The sequence below is a fragment of the Rhinopithecus bieti genome, unplaced genomic scaffold, assembly GCF_001698545.2.
Source record: "Rhinopithecus bieti isolate Rb0 unplaced genomic scaffold, ASM169854v2 scaffold_20154, whole genome shotgun sequence".
In the NCBI taxonomy this organism is placed as follows: Eukaryota; Metazoa; Chordata; class Mammalia; order Primates; family Cercopithecidae; genus Rhinopithecus; species Rhinopithecus bieti.
In genome coordinates, this window is record NW_016809732.1 from 640,697 (window position 1) to 647,282 (window position 6,586).

The following is a 6,586-nucleotide window of genomic DNA, read 5'->3' on the forward strand; positions in this document are numbered from 1 at the left end:
AAAAAAAAAAAAAACAAAAGAAAAACAAAAAACAGAAATATTCTGATTTGTCCATTCTAAAGAAATTTTTCCTTAATGTTTTCAATGAGTATGAACATATACTTTTAATGAATGCATCAGTAAATATATTCAAGAATATACTCTTCATGAATAGAAATAAAAATATATTGATAAGAAGTCTAAACTACACTGTGACTCTTAGGTTCCAGCAAGCCCATAGTCTGTGAATAGACTCACAAGTGGAATATATTCATATTCACTGAGAAAACTTTCTTCAAACTTTTGACAAATTTGCCAAAATGGGCACACATCTCTTAAGTAAAAAATTTCATCCCTCCTTTCCTCCATCCATTCATCCATCCAATAGATATTTATTTGAATGCTATGGCATGCTCAGCACTGGGGCATAGTGTGGTTGAACACAGACCCAGCCCTGGCCCTCATCAAGTTTACTGTCTAGTAGGGGAGACAGTTATTCATTAAGTGATTATTTCAAACAAACACTGAAACTGGCCCGGTGCCATGACTCATGCCTGTAATCCCAGCACTTTGGGAGGCCAAGATGAGAGGGTCATTTGAGGTCAGGAGTTCAAGACCAGCCTGGCCAACATGGTGAAACCTCATCTCTACTAAAAATACAAAAATCAGCTGGGTGTGGTGGTGGGCGCCTATAATCCCAGCTACTTGGAAGGCTGAGGCAGGAGAATTGCTTGAACCCAGGAGGTGGAGGTTGCAGTGAGCTGAGATCATGCCACTGCACTCCAGCCTGGGTGACAGAGTGAGACTCTGTCTCAATTAAAAAAAAAAAGAACACTGAAATTGCAATCATGACCAGTGCTACCACACCTTTTCCAGCTCATGACATGCCCTTTGGCATGCACTGCTTTGGAATTTTGATCATACTGCTCCCTTTGTTGGCAATGCTCTTTCCTGGTTTCCCTGCTTGGCATATGCAGCTTCATTTTAAGACCCCAGTCAACAGCACTCACTGTGGCTCTGGCTCCTATCCCCAGGAAAGATTAAATGCTCCCTTATTTATGTTATAGCAGCACTTGGCATAAACTTCTAGTAGTGAACATATCAAAACATAATATATTATATCTGTGTCTCTTCTATTAGATTGTAAGTGTAATCGGGTCAAGAATTCTGTTTTCAGAGCCTTGCGTGGAGTGAATGTGCAATAAATGTTTAAAAAGAAAGAAGTCGGGGGTTGGGGGGGCGGGGTGCAGTGACTCACACCTGTAATCCCAGGACTTTGGGAGGTAGAGGGGGCCAGATAGCTTGAGCTTAGGAGTTCAAGACCAGCCTGGGCAACATGGTGAAACTCCATCTCTACAAAACATACAAAAAAAAAAAAAAAAAAAAAGTAGCTGGGTGTGATGGCAAGCACCTGTAGTCCCAGCTACTCAGGAAGCTAAGGTGGGAGTACTGTTCAAGCCTGGGAGGTCTAGGCTGCAGTGAGCTGTGATTGCCCCATGCACTCCAGCCTGGGAGACAGAGCGAGACCCTGCCTCAAAAAAAAAGGTATCCTTACCTGACATGGAAAAATTCCTCTGGGCACCCATTAGGGGACAGATACCTCCATTTACACTCATCCTTTTAAAGCCTCTTATAATTTGTTCCACAATATAGACATTAAAAATAAGCTTGAGGGAGGCCCAGTAGCCATGGTGGCAGACAGGGCCAGTGGGTAAGGCTCTGGTGGCCACTGACCTGAGGGAGAACAGCCTGCTCACCTCAGCCAGGGCTGCAGCAGTGGGACCAGTGCCAGACAAGGTGCTCCAAGGGGTTAGCACCAAGTACAGTCATCTTTGCATCTCTAGCATCTAGCAGCATTGACTAGATGCTCACACACTCGAGAAATACGTGTTAAATGAACAGTCCCTGTGACAATCAAGCAGACTTTATTCTTTCTGATGATACACCTCCTCTGGCTGCCACTGTCACCCCTGCAGAGCAGGGGCTGGGGAAGCCAGAAGGGAAACAGGACAGGACAGCCTGAGTGAAGCAGGACTGCGTTTTGATGAGCTGAGCAAGCCTGGGCGCGGGACCCTGAGGTTACCAAGCAGACCAGCGTACCCAAGGAAGAGTGTATGGATTTTGTGGGCAAAATCAGCCCATTTCCGAAATAGTTGGTGGTTTAATTGAGCCTGTGGACCAACTTGCAAAAGCAGCAGAAAATGAGAAGAGGAAGGTAGTCAGTGCTTGGAACATGCTCCAATTTATGGCAAAGCTGAGAGAAGCCCAACAGCAACAACTTCCAGAATGAACAGCAGAAGATAAAATGTGGCTAAAAAGGTGGTGGGTTGAATATGAAGCCTTGTGGAAAGTAGTTGCACAGAAGGAAACACATTTATTGGCCAGTTTATTTTCAGATGTGACTAATGACCTGAGTATGCCGTGTGAGATGCAGTGTGAGGAATGCAGCCTTTCTGAAGGCGATAATACAAATCTAGAGGGGGCTTGTTTTAAACTTCAGTGCATATCTGCTGGGAAACATTGGTGCCATGCAGCCAGCAGCCACAGCATTCTTGGTCTCAACTAAACAGTCTGTAAACGTTGATCCTTTTTTTTTTTTTCTGTAAATTCACAGATTTGGAAGGAAGAGCAATAAATTATTGTTTTCCAAACAAATAAACTTGAGAGAAAAATACTCCTTTTTTTCTTTTTTTTTTTAAATGGAGCCTCGCTCTGTCACCCAGGTTGGAGTGCAATGGCGCAATCTCAGCTCAGTGCAACCTCCGCCTCCCGAGTTCAAGTGATTCTTCTACCTCAGTCTCCTGAGTAGCTGGGATTGCAGGTGCCCGCCACTATGCCTGGCTAATTTTTGTATTTTTACTAGAGATGGGGTTTCACCATGTTAGTCAGGCTGCTCTTGAACTCCTGACCTCAGGTGATCCACCTGCCTCGGCCTCCCAAAGTGTTGGGATTACAGGCATGAGCCACTGTGCCTGGTGAGAGAAAAATAATACTTTTATGTATATGCTTTTATAGGCATAAGATATCTCTAGAAATATCCATGAGGAACTCTCATATTTCATCAGATCTAAGATGCCCTCAATTATAAGATATGTTGTGTGCACAAGAAAGAAAAAATACTGCTAAATGGAGAGGCAAAAGGTTCAGAATAGCCAACACAATATTGAAGAAGAGCAAGTCGGAGGACCGATACTACCCAACTTCAGGACTTACTATAAAGCTACAGTAATCAAGATACTGTGGTATTGATAAAACAATAGATAAATAGATGAATAGAACAGAATAGAGAGCCCAGAAATAGACCCACATAGCTATACTCAACTGATGTTTGATAAAGAAGCAAGGACAACACAATGGAAAAAAAAGACAGTATTTTCAACAAATGGTCCTGGAACAACTGGACATCCACATGCAAAAAAAAAAAAAAAAAAAAAAAATTTAGACACAGACCTTGCACCCTTCATAAAAATGAACTCAAAATGGCTCAGAGACCTATATGTAAAGCACTAAACTAGAAAACTCCTAGAAGATAACATAGGAGGAAATCTGGATGACGTTGGGTATGGACATGACTTTTTTGATGCAACACCAAAGGCATTAACCATGAAAGAAATCATTGATAAATTGGACTTCGATAATTTAGAAAAACTTCTGCTCTGTGAAAAACACTGTCAAGAGAATAGGAAGACAAGCCACCAACTGGGAAAAAAATATTTGGAAAAAACTGATAAAGGATTGTTCTCCAAAATATACAAAGAACTCTTAAAGCTCAACAATAAGAAAATGAACAACCCGGTTGAAAAATGGACAAGAGACTAGAACAGACACCTCATCAAAGATTTTACAAATGGCAAGTAAGCATGTGAAAAGATGCTCCGTATCATGTGTCATTAGGGAACTTCAGATTAAATCAACAAGGCAAGGACCCAAACACATGTGTTGGCTCCACATCCTCACCAGCATGTCGTGTTGTCAGTGTTCTGGATTTGGGTCATCTCATTGAATCAGTGTGAATGAATGAACTCTCATTCATTGCTGATGGGAATGCAAAATGCTACAGCTTCTTTGGAAGACACTTTGATGGTTTCTCTCTCTTTCTTTCTCTTTTTTTTCTTTTCTTTCTCTTTCTTTCTTTTTTTTTGTGACAGGGGCTTGCTCTGTCACCCAGGCTAGAGTGCAGTGGCAGGATCACAGCTAACTGCAGTCTCTAACTTCTGGGCTCTAGCAATCCTCCCACCTCAGCCTCCCATGTAGCTGGGACTACAGGCATGAGCTAGCATACCAGGCTAATTTCTAAAAAAAAAAATTGTAGAGACAGAGTCTTTCTATGTTGCCCAGGCTGGTCTCAGACTCCTGGACTCATGATCTTCCTACCTCAGACTTCCAAAGTGTCGAGATTACAGGCATGAGCCACCACACCCAGCCTAATTTGGCAGTTTCTTGCAAAACTAAATATACTTTTACCATATGAACTAGCAATTGTGCTGCTTGGTATTGACCCAAAGAATTTAAAAACTGGTGTCCACACAGAAATCTGCCCATGGATGTTTATAATCAGCTTTATTTATAATCGTCAAAACTTGGAAGCAAGCAAGATGTCCTTCAGTAGGTGAATGCATAAATAAACTATAGGTACATCCAGACGATGGAATGTTATTCAGTACTAAAGGAAATGGGCTTTGGGTGATAATAGCATGTCAGTGTAGGTTCATCGATTATAACAAATTTACCTCTCTGCTGCAGAATTTTGATAGTGGGGGAGGCTGTGTATGTGTGGGGCCAGGGAGTGTATGAGAACTCTCTGTACTTCTAAATTTTGCTGTGAACTAAAACTGCTCTAAAAGATAAAGTCTGTTTAAAAAAAGACTGCCAGTTAACTATATGACATGATGCCATAACGACAGCCTTACATGACACATGACTGATCACACCAGCCCTTCATGGCTTTGAAATTTCTTGCATCTATTCTGAGAGATCTGGCAATTTCCCCAGTCTTAAATTGCATTGTCTGACATGAATTTGAGTATGTAACATTCCTTTATCTCCTTTGGGAATCTTCCACTTTGGGGTCCTCAAATGGACCAAGCATGCATCAGCAGCATCAATATCACCAGGGTGCTTGTTAGAAATGTGGAATCTGAGGCTGGGCACGGTGGCTCACGCTTGTAATCCCAGCACTTTGGGAGGCTGAGGCAGGTGGATCACGAGGTCAGGAGTTCGAGACCAGCCTGGCCAGCATGGTGAAACCCTGTCTCTACTAAAAATACAAAAAAAAAATTAGCTGGGCATGTTGGCACACACCTGTAGTCCCAGCTACTTGGGAGACTGAGGCAGAATAATTGTTTGAACTTGGCAGGCGGAGGTTGCAGTGAGCCAAGTTTACATCACTGCACTCCAGCCTGGGCGACAGAGTGAGACTCCGTCTCAAAAAAAAAAAAAAAAAAAAAAATTAGCTGGGCGTGGTGGTGTATGCCTGTAGTCCCAGCTACTTGGGAGGCTGAGGCAGGAGAATCGCTTGAACCCAGGAGGCTGAGGTTGCAGTGAGCAGAGATTGCACCATTGCACTCTAGCCTGGGTGACAGAGCAAGACTCCATCTCAAAAAAAAAAGAAAAAGAGAAAAAGAAATGCGGAATCCGACCCTTGCCAGACTTAGTGAATATGAATCTGTGTTCTATCCAGATCCCAGTGGATTTGTGTGCACATTACAGTCAGAGAGGTCCTGCTGCTGAAAACCTCTCAATGGTTGCTCTGCAAGAAAATATGGAATGGAAATCATTACTCCAACAATTCATAAATTCTCTTCACTAATATCAATTTTGCACCTCACTGTTGTTTCTGTAACTTTCTGCATCCACAGTGACCTTTCATTTCAATGCTGATTGTACAGTCTTTTTGAAGATATTTTAAATAGCAACTCAGCATGTGTAGCATCAACAAATGTGTATAAATCATTTGAAATGATGACAATACTAAAGCTACAGCCAAGTTTGCTCAAGTGCAGGCAATGGTATCAATGTGATGAGACCCACCTAGCTGACAGCTATTGTAAGACACATCCTGATTTCAGAGATGTCAAAATGTGAAAAAAAAAATGTGTATCTTAGAAGTCAATGAAATATGGTAACAAAATAGACTGCTTCTGGGGTAGGAACTGGATGACTAGAGAATAAATGGGAGGGAGGTATTTCATTGTATACTCATTTGTGCCTGTTGAATTTTGGGCCTTGCAAATTTGTTAAAAGCCATATAGTATTTTAATTAAGTAATAAATTTGGCTCTAATCTTAATCTTCTATTTTGTAATCCCAGGACCCAAACCCCAAATCTCTGAATCACTTATGGACTATTCAGTGGTAGTAGACACTGTTTTTAATGTATTTTAAGATTGAGTTGGCTTGGCAGGTACAGTGGCTTATGTCTGTAATCCCAGCACTTTGGGAGACCAAGGCGGGTAGATCACCTGAGGTCAGGAGTTCCAGACCAGCTTGGCCAACATGGTGAAACCCTGTCTGTATTAAAAATACAAAAATTAACCAGGCATGGTGGCAGGTGACTGTAATCCTGGCTATTTGGGAGGCTGAGGCAGGAGAATTGCTTGAACCCAGGA